Source organism: Crotalus tigris, unplaced genomic scaffold, assembly GCF_016545835.1.
Source record: "Crotalus tigris isolate CLP2741 ecotype Arizona unplaced genomic scaffold, ASM1654583v1 scf7180000017639.5415321, whole genome shotgun sequence".
Lineage (NCBI taxonomy): Eukaryota > Metazoa > Chordata > Lepidosauria > Squamata > Viperidae > Crotalus > Crotalus tigris.
Genome location: NW_024096532.1, coordinates 1,657,728 through 1,671,304, shown reverse-complemented (window position 1 = coordinate 1,671,304; position 13,577 = coordinate 1,657,728).

Here is a 13,577-nt window from a genome sequence, read left to right as displayed (position 1 = left end):
TTTGCCCAATTTTATGACCTTTATTGCCACCATTGTTAAATGAATCACTGAAATTGTTATGTTGGTAGCATGGTTGTTAAGTGAATCTGCCTCCCCCATTGACTTTGCTTGTCAGAAGGTGGCAAAAGGGGATCACATGAGCCCCCCCAAGACACTGCAGCCATCATAAATATGAGCCAATTGCCAAACCTCCAAATAGAGATCATGTGACCATGAGGGTGTTGCAATGGTCCTAAGTGTGAAAAATGGTCATGTCACTTTTTTCAGGGCCGTTGTAGCTTCAAACGGTCACTGAATGAACTGTTGTAAGTCAAGGAGTACCTGTACAGAGATCACAAAGGGAAACCCAGTCTCTTAAACAAGGTAAAGAAAGCCTATTGAGTGTGGTTTACTGGATACTTTCTGAGGTAATGCTTTCTTTCTGTATTTTCTGTGCAACAAAATAACTCTGTGTGTGTGTGTGTGTGTGTGTGTGTGTGTGTGTGTGTACACTTTCGTTGCATTGCACCTCTGTATGTGAGCATATACAGATGCTAGATCTGCCCCGCTCAGGTCATGTGACCAGGAGGGAGGAGGGAGGGGCCTAGAAAAGAATGATCAGCAACATGGCTTGGGACCAGATTATTTGAAAGACCACAATTTCCCAGTTACTTCCATCTGTCCCACCAGAGTGGGGAGGCAGGGTATGATACGCCTCCCTTCTTGCAAAGAGGCCCATCTTAATGGGACCAAGAAGAAGGGCCTTCTCCATGGTGGCTCCCTCTCTGTGAAATATCGTCCCTGTACAGAAAAGATTGGCCCCCACATTGATTCTCTTTCGAAAGGTCCTGAAGATCTGGTTTTGCCCCATGGACTTGGAGACCCCAGGGTGATATGGAACCCACCAAGTGGTTTGATTATTATCGTTCGTGGGGTGGGGTTTATTGGGTTTTATATTTGGGGTTTTATTTCTGTAAGCTGCCCAGAGGACTGTGAGTGAGTTGGGCAACTGTATAACATTTCTTAATAAATACATAAAAACTCCTTGATCCAAAGAGATTTCTAAATGCATTTTATTTTACAGTCACCCAGATCCAGCACATTTTAAACTCAATCTTTGTTCTGCTGGCTTCTCTTGTCATACCAAGCTTGGTCCCATTTTATTCCATTTGGAAGCAATATCCTGCACTGTACAGACAGCTGGACAAAGTCTCAAATCTCTTTAATTTCTTCTCAACTTTCTGGTACATTGCAAAAATAAAAAACCCACATTTAGCAATGCATTTAATGATTTTGTAAACACAAATATGTATATATCTAAATGGTGATGCTTGGTGAGGACCTTGATACTCTCTAAGTTTGAAGACATTTTGTTACCCAACTAGGTAACATCTTCAATGCCCGAAGTGAGAACTGTCTCATCAACAATGACAGGACAAGCCACTAGTATATAAAAAGAGAATGAACTCCACTCCTTTCTAGCACTGATGATGTTATCTAGTTGGGTAATTAAACTTCTGCAAGAAAACAACCAAGCTCAAAGAGCACCAAAGACCCTACAGTTAGTTCCACTTATCTCTTCCCTCCAGAATTTGCCTACTAGAACTATTTGGGGAGGGGGGGGGGTTACCTTCTCTCCCTATTACTATACTATTTACGACACATTCACTGATTTCCTTGCTTTCTTCTGGGTTCACACTAAGCTATAGCTTGCTGCCTTGCCTGAACTAGGCAAAATAATCTACAGCACAAATTATAACTTGCAAACCTGCAAACCAGAACTCCACACTGCGGAGGAGGGAAATTCCACAGCTTTTTCAAAAATCCAGAATGTATCTCCTGACTTCTCCACTCCCTTTGTTAAAAGCAGATAAAATCTCTGGGACACTCTGAATCCCACACTTTTGTTTGCTTTTCTTAACAAGTAGGAAAAGGCTCAAGGATAAGATGAGTGAATCAAGAAAGCATAAATCAAGAACATGAATGTATCTAAGGGACCTGAGGAAGGCCAGGGTCGAGACAGAAGCCATTGAATCTTTTCTCTAAATGGCAACAGAGGAGACTGTAGGATAGATGGATTCAATTCAGTTTGTTATCCATCTTCATCTGGATGCCTTACAGCACAAGGAGCAAAGTTGTGACTTTCTTTGAGTGAAATGAAAAATGTGTCTGCTTGAGGTATGCACCAGCCGCCATCATCAGGTAAGTTTTTTTCTTTTCCTTTTTCTTTACACCCAAAGTTTGGATGTTCATGTTGAGTATCTGCTTCAGTTTTTAGAGATCCAAAGCAGGCTATAGGCCAGTGATGGTGAACTTTTTAGAGACCGAGTGCCCAAACTGCAACCTAAAACCCACTTATTTATCGCTGGGTGCCAGGTGGGCATGGCCACTAGGTGGGCGTGGCTGTGGTAGTCATGGCAGACTGAGTGGGTATGGCCAAGGTGGGCATGGTCACCTCGATGTTGCTCATGGGGAGTGATGCCTGTGGGGCCTGTGCAGGATTGGAGGAGATCTGGAGGGTTTCTGGCAGATGGGGTGGTGGGCAGGAGGCTCGTCTTGCGGGGTGAGGTGAGGCAAGGTGAGGCAGGGCGGCGGTGCCATTGTCGCAGGGCAAGGCAAGACAGGGGCCGGGACAGCTCTGCCTCACACCATCGGCCCCCGCACAAAGAGGCCAGCGAGTGCACGGGGGCTGACAGTTGTCCGTCAGCAGCCACAGCCTGCCGGCCCCTCGACCGGTGCACTCTGGGGCTCCACAGCCCATCACCAGCAGTTCAGAGAATCCGCCTCTGAGCTGGATGGATAACTGACAGCTAAGGAGGCAGTGCAATGGGTTGTGCCCGGGAAAAGGAGAGCATGCGAGGCCAGGAGGGATGGGACAGAGGGGAGGGAAACCAGCATGCTGGGTGCATCCGGCCACATAGGACCTCGGTGAGTTAGTGGGTGCCTGGTTGAAGAGGGATAGTAGCCATCTCTGGGGCATGGCACGCGTGCCCCAGGGAGGGCTCTGAGTGCCACCTCTGGCACGTGTGCCATAGGTTCGCCACCACTGCTATAGGCAAAAGAAACTGGCCAAGATGACAGAGAAGTTGAACTACAGATCTGCAAATGGATAGCCGTACAGGGACGTTAGCATCTATCAAATACTGTAAGCTAAACCAGTCTTTCCCAGTCTGGTACCACTATTTCTTGACTTATGACCACAATTGAGCCCAACATTTCCATTGTTAAGCAAGACAGTGAAGTGAGTTGCACCCTATTTTACAAACTTTTTTGCGCCACATCTTTTAAGTGAATCACTACAGTTATTAAGTGAATCATGCGGTTGTTAAGTGAATTTGGCTTCCCCCATTGGCTTTGCTTTTTGGAAACCAATTGGGAAGGTTACAAATGATGATCACAATGCCCCGGGACAGGGCAACTGTCGCAGATACACATTAGTTGCCAAGTGCCCGAATATTAATCATGCGACCTTGGGGATGCTGCAAATGTGTGAAAAATGATCATACATCATTTTTGTCAATGCTCTTATAAATTTTGAATGGTCACTAAACGAATGGATGTAAGTCGAAGATTACCTGTAGCCTCCAGAAATGTGGGTTTAGAACTCCTTGCCGTGGTTAGCATGGCCTCAGCAGCTGGGAATTTCAGAAGATGCAGCCCAAAACATCTGGACTTAAAGCCTCAGCATGGTTGAAGGGGACTACCCTGCCTGGCCAGATATATAAACCCTTTCTTTATCTCAACCCTTACACCCCTCCTCTTCCTCCAGTCCCAGCATCTGATTAGTCACATTTGCATTAATTTAATTTTTCATTTCTATGTAAATGAAGTTTCTTCAAAGTTCCAGACTGCTGCAGCAATGACAGAACAGCCCACAGAAAAGATGGGGAAAGAGGAGGGTGGGGGGGAGGGAGCAGACCAGGCATTCCTCGCAGTCTTACATTGCTCTCTTTGCTAAATCTTGAGATGTGGATGCTTATTACGGGCAGTCCTTGACTTACAACAGTTCATTCAGTGACTGTTCAAAGTTATAGCGGCACTGAAACAAGTGACTTACAACTGTTTCTCACACTTACAATGGCTGCAGTATCCCCACAGTCATGTGATCAAAATTCAAACGCTTGGCAACTGACTCACATTTATGACAGTTGTACTGTTCCAGGGTCACCTGACTACCTTTTGCAATCTTCTGACAAGCAAAATTAATGGGGAAACAGATTCACTTAACAACCATGTGATTAATTTAACAACTGCAGTGATTCACTTAACGAATGGCAAGAACGGTTGTAAAATGGGGCAAAACTCACTTAACAAATGTAGGAAGGTTGAGATGAAGGAGGAGAGGGGGTGAGTGAAGAAAAAGAGGGAAAGAAGTAAGTTGGTTTGAGGTGGGATGCAGTTTGGGGGGAAATGGGCGGGCAAGACCGAATGTGGTGTGTATCAATTTGTTTTATATTTTATCTGAAGTATTTGTAAGATTGTTATGTATTGTAAAATTGAAAATAAAATTTTTTACAAAAAAACAAACAAACAAAGGTCTCAGCAACCAAAATGTTGGGCTCAATTGTGGTCGTAAGTTGAGGATTACCTATATTTACTTTCTTTGTTTACTGGATCCTCTTCCAGTTAAGATAGCCAGCTTCTACGTAATCCTGGCTGCTTTGCCTTGAATCAATAGTGGTGATTCTGTTTCTGTGCCTTGAAAACAAATTATGTCTTGATTATTACTAATTTAAAATATTGGAAATTAAAGACACAAAATCAAGCCCAAGCATTTGAATTTTCAATTGCTACTTTTTCTGAATTGCCACTTGGAAATTTGGATTCCAAACTCTTGTGATTTAGCCAGAAGCTTAAAAACCTGTTGTGCTAGAAATCCTAGAGATCATAAATTCTTTATTGCCTTCCTCACTTCTAATCTACCAACCCTGTTTATTTTTATTTATTATTGTTTTTGCTGTGCATTGTTATTTATGATTACACTGATGTTTTTATCTCTGTGGGCGGCTCAGAGAGGCTTGCCTAAGATGAAGTCATATAAATGGAGTTACTTGGGTGAGAAGGAGGCATATAAATTGAATGAACAATATCTCGGGTTGCCATAAAGAAGAGGGAGTCAAGCTATTCTCCAAAGTACCCAAAGGCAGGACAAGAAGCAATGGATGAAAATTGACCAAAGAGAGAAGCAACCTAGAATTAAGGAGAAACTTGCTGACAGTTAGAACAATTAATCAATGGATCAACCTGCCTCCAGAAGCTGTGAATGCTCCAACACTGGAAGTTTTTAAGATTGGACAGTTATTTGTCTGAAATGGTATAGGCTTTCCTGCCTGAGCAAGGGTTGGACTAGATGACCTCCAAGGTCCCTTCCAACTCTATTCTATTCTATTCTATTCTATTCTATTCTACTCTATTCTACTCTACTCTATTCTATTCTATAAATCCTTCAAAATCTTTCTGTAAGTGCTATTCTTCTTTATTTTAATTTGCTTTCTGCCCTCTCAAACATGTTGGCTTCAGGCATTTTATATAAGTGATGGTGTGCAATAAAAAGCAGTAAAACTTGGCTACAAGATTCTAAACATTAATTTTTTAAAATCTAAACAAATTATTTTTTAAATGGGTGACATAAATGTTGTAATCCCTTTGTATATCAATAGTCCTCAACTGAACACCACAATTGGAGCCAGAATTTTCATTGTTAAGCAAGGTGGTTGTTAAGTGAATTGTGTCCAGTTTTATGATCTTTTTTTCAATTGCAGTTGTTAAGTGAATCATATGGTCATTAAGAGAATCTGGCTTCTCCCATTCAGTTTGCTTATCAGAAGCAGACTGGGAAAGTTACAAAGGGTGGTCACATGACCCTGGGACACTACAATTGTTATAAATGCATGCCAGAAGCCAAGTGCCCAAATTTTGATCACAGAGATGCTGTGTAAGTATGAAAACCAATTGTAAGTCACTTTTTTTCAGTGCTGACTTCAAACTAAACATGGGATAATGAACAAAGAAATTTAGAGGACTACCTGTGCGGCAGTAATGAAGGGGATAGTTTCAATAGCAGAAAAATCCCATAACCTGGCTCAAAAAAAGACAACAGGTATTAGGCGTTGACAACATTACATGCATCTGTGAGACAGTAAAAAATGTCTCCTTAAAGACATGAGAGATTCAATTTTAAGACCTCTGGCCCCACACTCGACTTTCCAGACCTCAGTTCCTTTGCTAGAAGGGCTGCAAATGGTCCCTCCTGGCTCTTTTTCTAGATGAGGTCTTTCTTCAAAAGTCAACCTTCTTGGTGCTTCTGAACTTGGTTGATGTTACCTAGTTTGAGTAATGAGACATCTATAAGAAAACATCCAAATTCAGAGAACACCAAACCCTCATTTCAACCCTGAGCTGCAAATATTCTCCTTTATTGGTCAATGTTCTTCTTTGACCAGTTGCCTTCAAAGACCCATGAACAGATAGAAATTGAGCGAGAAGCGCTCCCCACAAACATATTAAGCCACCACCTAGAAGCAGCAGTGTGAATTGGAGCCGTCACCCCCACCCCCATCCAGCAGACAATGTGACCTACCTGGGATTCGGGACAGAAAAATACCCGATGGGCAGCGATCAAGCAAATAAATGCATCTCCATCTCTTCCAAGCAGGACTGTTTCAACCCCATCAGTCTTTGGCTTCCCCTACTCCCTGCTCTGCACCGACAGGCCCTCAACAAGTCTCATCGGAACAGAGGAGCAACTTGTTGTATTTAAAGATTCATGTAGGGCTTCTGAAATATTCAGGAGGTGTCAACTTTGACAGCAGGTTCCATGCAAAAGGAGAGAATGGATTAGACAGCTTGAGAGATCCTTTCAAGAGACAAAGGCGAAGCGAGGAGGATCAGTTGTGGGGAAGGGGAAGGGGGAAGTTAGATCAGGAGAGTTCAGGGTGGGAAGAAGGGAAGCAGCAGCAGAGAGAAAGATCTGGACATGCTTGTCAGCTGCTGGGTCAGCACAGCTTATATTTCGGCTTTGAGGCCATGTTCATAGAGAATAACTGCCAGTTCTCTGCCGCAAACCTTTCCATCCCTCCATCTTATTATTTCCTAAGTGCCTCACCTGCCTCTGAACTTAAAAGTGGTGCTGAGTGATCAAATTGGGATCCTGCTGCATCGTGGCATGTGGGGTGTGGGGGCAGAGGGAGGCTGAGTCCTGTCAACAGCTTCTCTTCACCCCCCCAAGCTATCCTTCGGAGAAATCTTAGCTAGTGGTCACTTCTTCCCCATACATGCCTTCCTCAAACTACAAGGTTATTCACTCCCAAGGACCATGTGTCAGAACAGAGTAATTATAAGTAGTCCTTGGCTTACAACTGAGCCCAAAATTTCTGTTGCTAAGCAAGATGTTGACTGAGTTTTGTCCCATTTTATGACCTTCCTTGCTACAGTTGTTAAGTCAATCACTGCAGTGGTTAAGTTAATACCACGGTTGTTAAGGGAATCTGGCTTCCCCATTGACCTTGCTTGCCAGAAGGTCACAAAAGGTGACCTTGTGACCCAGGGACACTGCAACTGTCATAAAAGCGTCCGAATTTTGATCATGTGACCATGGAGAGGCTGCAATGTTCTTAAGTGTGAAAAATGGCCATAAGTTACTTTCTTCAGTGCTGCTGTAACTTTGAACATTTTTGAGTGCTTAGCAACTGCCCTGCCTTTATGACTGTTTGCAACATCCCATGGGCATGTGACTACAATTTATAACATATTTAATCAGAGACAAGCTTCTACTTCTGGTTTCTGGCAAAAACCACTTATTGGCTAGAATGGGTTCGCTTAACGATTGCATCAAAATATTGTAAAATCGGGTCGGTCACATGGATGCCTTGATTTACGTCCATCATGATATATGACATTAATTCTAGACTCTATTATGCTTGTAAGTTGAGGAATATCTGCAGAGATATCCTGTGGATAAGAAAGCATCCATTCATTTGAGGACACTGCCTGCTGTGAGCCTGCCTTGCTTCCTTCCACTGAAAGCTAGATGTTCTGTATGAAGTCTTGTGAGATGATCACAGACAGATCCTACAAACTCTGTTTCCCCAAAAGTAAGGCCTACCCCGAAAATAAACCCTAGTTTGATTGTTGGGGTGGGCCTAATATAAGCCCTATCCCGGAAATAAGCCCTAGTTTTGGGGCAGGGCACACACTTAAAAATCAAGCTAGGGTGGGGGTGGGGGGTTGGATCTGCTCCATGTACCCCACATCCACTTACCTCATAGCCAGGCCTCCCTTTACCAGCCCACTTCTTCTGAGGGGTCTTTTGCAGCCAGGCCTGCATTTTTTAGTCACAAGCCTTTCCTGAAGGTCACTGCAGCCAAGAACCGAGCTATAGATTCAATCCATAGTTTGGTACCCAGCTGCATAGGCCTTCTGGAAAGGCCTGACTACAAAATGCAGGCCAGGATGTAGCTGCAGAATGAAGTTGCTCCTTCAGCCCCAGAAGAAGTGGACTGGCTGGGCTGGGCTGTCGGTGCTGGAGGTGAGTAAGACACCCCCTAAAAATAAGACCTGTGCCTCTTTTGGAGGCAAAAAAAAAAAAAAAGAGCCGGTCTTATTTTAGGGAAAACACAGATAGTTACAAGAATTGAGTAGAAGAAATAATTTCACTGCTGCTTCCCCATTTTGTGGGGCAGTCTGCTAATATTCTCCTTGTAGAATGGGCCTGGAAACGAACCTAATGACTCAAATGCCTGGCTTTTCCTCTTCTATTTCCACTGGGGAAGAAGACATTGCCAGTATAAATAATAGAGAATACTTGTGGCTCAGGGTTGAACTGTGGGGTCTTTGATGCTCTCAGAGCTTGGTTGTTTTCTAGCAGATGCTTCCTTACCCAAACAGATAATATCATTAGTGCAAATCCCACTCTCTTCTAGCACTGATGATGTTACCTAGTTGGGTAATGAAACATCTGCAAGAAAACAACCAAGCACAGAGAGTAGCAAAGACCACACTCTATAACTACATCAATTTACATGCCATCTAGATATATTGAATTTTGATTCCTGTTATCCTTGCCCAACACAGCAATTGATGGTGGTTGATCCCACACATCAGGAGGGCGCTGGGTTGAAGAAAAGTCCTACACATCACTCTTTTCCCATTCTCTTTGAGAATCCTAATGCCCACAAGCTGATTTTTCTTTTCTTTTCTAAAGGACAATATCATGGCTTCAGCGCCAAGAGGATAGGAATATAATGGATGTAACAGATGTATCCAGAGATTGCAGAAGAAAAAATGCCAATAGCTGCCCTAACTGAATTTCTGTTTCATTGACAGCCATTCAGTCTCTAGGAAGAAAAGAAAAGGGACCCATCTCTCTTATTTCTGTGGCAGAGAAGATGGGAAGATCCTGACTCCAACTACGTATTAGAACATGAAGCAATTACTTGAATTCTCTTCTTGTCCCTCCCTCCCTCTCCCCCCCTCTCTCTCTCACACACACTGCAACACAAATACCCAGAATAGCAGAAGCACCCCAGATGGATGAATCCAAACACAATCTGTCATCAGCCGCCTGGAACATATGGAACAATAGCACCTTACTTATCCGGCTCCTTTCCTTACTCCAAGCACTGTTGGCTTCACACTTCCAATGTGTGTAAACACTGGAGGGATCCTGATAGTACGCACCAAACCCATTGAGACAACGCAGGAGTTTTCCCTTTCCCTAATCAGGCTCCCACTTCACCAGCCTCTCTTTGATGGTGTGTTCCCCACCTCACGTATCTTTCATATAAGGGAACGAGGAGGACAAGTTGTCCATCTCAGCAATCTTGCCCTGCTGTGGGGAGGAGGGCATAAAACAATCCAAATTACTTCTCCATTGTTTGCAGTCACAAAAGGATTTGTTCCCTTTCTAATTCTGTCTGACCTATGACAACCCTGCCTCCTCCCCGCCCCCAGTGCTCAGTGTCAAGTTCTTATTTCTCCTCTATTGCTGTTATTTATGACTGAACAAGCCTAGCCTGATGCTTTGGCTTGTACAGCAGAAATACAGAAAGGGACTCGAAACAGGTTGCCAAGCAAACAACAACCGGGGTCTGCTCAAACCAGCAGCTCCCCTTTCCTGTCAAGTGAAATGCAAATGTTCTACCTCTCCACAGGCCCAAGTACAGGTAGTCCTCAACTTACAACCGCAATTGAGCCCAACATTTCTGTTGCTAAGTGAGACATTTGTTAAGTGAATTTTGCCCCATTTTACGGCCTTTCTTGCCACAGTTGTTATGTGAATCACTGCAGTTATTAAGTTAGTGACATGGTTGTTAAGTGAATCTGAGTCTTCCCCATTGACATTGCTTGTATGAAGGTTGCAAAAGGGCATCACATGACCCTGGGACACACTGCAACAGTCATAAATATACCAAGCATCTGAATTTTGATCACATGACCATGGGGATGATACAACAGTTGTAAGCATGAAAAGTGGTCATAAGGCCCTTTTTTCAGTGTCATTGTAGCTTTGGTCACTAAACGAACTGTTGGAAGTCAATGACTACATGTATATAAGCCTTATATGCGTCTTTTTATTTTATTTATGTATGTAAACACACTCTGAAGACCATTCACCTAGATTCTGACACCTGCCTCTCCTGCCCTAATGCCATGCCCTTGGCTCCAACCTTCTGGCCTTTGCACAACATCCAGACATAAACCTCCCAGCAATGGGATTTGCATAATACACAAATCAGTGCCCTAAATTATGCAAGCGGGGTATGCTAAGTGTATTTCATTTACATTCGGCCTTCTTCCTTTAGGAAGGGGAGACGAAAGGAAGATCTTCTTGCCTGGCAATGCCTCGATGTAAAAGAAGACGCATTTTTTTATGCCAATCCTGGTCTAACTGTGGTCAACGCATTCAGATTGGGTGCAGCAGGAGCTCTGGCACTCTGAAGTCCATTTTCCACAACCTTTTTCAAACTGCAGGAATAGATTGAGGTGCAAAGCAGGCTGGAGCAGTCCAACATGAGAGACATGACCATTCACTTATTTAGGAGCAACAGCTGTTCCCCAGGTCTGGCTGCCATCTTCTCTCAGTAGCAGTATCTGGATCAATTCTCTGGAAGAATGAGGGAAAACTTCTCAATCTCAGTAGGAAGAGGTGTCATTTCTTAGACTCCATAGGACAGAGGTCCCCAACCTTTTGAGCATCAGGGACTGGTTCCATGGAGAGAGGTTTTTCTGCGGACTGGAGGGGGCGTGGTTTCATGTACTGCTTGCATTCCGCGGTTGGGGCTTTGCTTGTTTGCGCAGACTCGTTTTTGGCATGCTGTGGCCCGGTGCTGGTCCACAGACCTGGGGTTGGAGAACCCTGCCATAGGAGATCCTGTCCATTTTTTGAAAATCAGGGATATTGGCATGGTTTTGAAATCTTGTGCAAGCTAAAAGGGTATCATAAATCATGCAGCCCACAATTTTGTTTGTTTGTTTAACTTTTATCCCGCATTTATTACTTCATAAGTCTTTATCCCACATTTATTACTTCATAAATAACTCAAGGTAATGAACATAATATTTCTTCCTCCTATTTTTCCCACAACAATAACCCTGTGAGATGGCTTGACTTGAGAGAGAGTGACTGGCCCAAAGTCACCCGAGTTGACTTTCACGCCTAAGATGGGACTAGAATTCACCATCTCCTGGGGATTGGCCCAAAAACATCCAGCTGGCTTTCATAGTCCCTAAGTGGGACTAGAATTCAAAGTCTCCTGGTGATTGGTCAAAAGTCATCTTAAGCACCACACCAAACTGACTAGGCATTTGATTTTGGCTTGATGTGACACAAGAACAGCTTTTGCAGCTTGCAAAGCCATGGTCTATAGTTTAGAAAGCCATTGTGATTTGCCTAACAAAGAATAATTAAAACCTTGGCTTAGTTATTTTTGAACTTAATAAATGGATTGGATCGAGATTTTGCAATAACAAGGCTATGTTGTACAATATGCCAGACTAAATTAAAATGGTTCCAAGTGTTCTTGAAACCCACCCACTGTCCTAGCTGTTGTGGAAAACAGGCCATCTTATTAAGCCTACTACAGTTTATTGGTTCAGGCACAACTTTGCATATAGAGAAATTGTATTTTAATAACCAGGTTTATCCTATTGTGAGAACACAGCCAAATCGTTTTTAAATTGCATTGATTTTTAAAATTAATTTCATTAAATCATTTTACTTATAAAATAAGATACATTTAAAGAAAGATGTAGTATAGAAAATGTGAACTGGAAGAAAAAAGAGAAAAGAAAATAGAACAAAGAAAAAAACAGAAAGAAAACATGAATATATAAATAGTCCTTGACTTACAATCACAATTGAGTCCTAAATTTTTGTTGTTAAGCAAGTCAGTTAAGTGAGTTTTGTTCAATTTTACAACTTTCTTGCTACAGTTGTTAAATGAATTACTACAGTTGTTAAGTTAGTAATACGATGGTTGAGTGAATCTGGTTTCCCCATTGACTTTGCTTGTCAGAAGGTTGCAAAAGAGGATCACATGATTCCAGGACTTTGCAACCGACATAAATATGAATCATTTGCCAAACATCTAAATTTTGATCATGTGATCATGGGGATAGTGCGGTCATAAATGTGAAAAACTATCATATTCACTTTTTTCAGTGGTGTTGTAACTTCAAATAGTCATTAGAAGATCTGTTGTAAGTCAAGGACTACCTGTGCAGTATACATGGCTTCTGATCTTCTTCTCGGCAGTTATATGTACTATTCTAATCAAACCACCCTCTCCAGGATTTCATCAGAATTCCTTTATTTCTATAACCTATTCAGGTTTCTGGCTTCACTTGAATATTAATCTTAAAAATCCTCTGCATCAATACAGGTAGGCTTTAGCTTACAACAGTTCATTTAGTGACCATTCAAAGTTACAATGGCATTGAAAAAATGATTTATGATCGTTTTTCACTTATGAGCATTGTAGCATGCCTGTTGGTCACATGATCAAACATTGGACGCTTGGCAACTGACTCATATTTATGATGGTTGCAGTGTCCCCGGATCATGTGATCATCTTTTCTGACCTTCTGCCAAGCAAAATCAACGGGGAATTCAGAGTCACTTAACAACCATGTTATTAACTTAACAACTGTAACAATTCACTTAACAACTGTGCCAAGAAAGGTCATAAAATAAGGCAAAACTAACTTAACAAATGTCTCACTTACCAACAGAAATTTTGGGCTCAGTTGTGGTCATAAATTGAGGACTACCTGTGTGTATAGCTGAATACATTTTTCAAGATGTTTAAATCTTTCCACCAAGCATGATAAAATGTCCCTTCATGTTATTCACATTTCCAACAATCATGTGAATTTCAGTAGAATTTGCTCAATCTAAGACTTAATGTCGATCATAGATGCACCGAACATATATGCCCTCATACTTAATCTGGATCGTCTCCAGACAAACTTCTACTGTAGACCACTGTGACTGTGCAGATGATTTTCATACATCTTGTCCTTGTCAATAGAACAGAAGCAGCATTCACCACCCTTCATCCTATCACAATAAATTTAGTCTGTCCTCAGTTTGCTTCTTT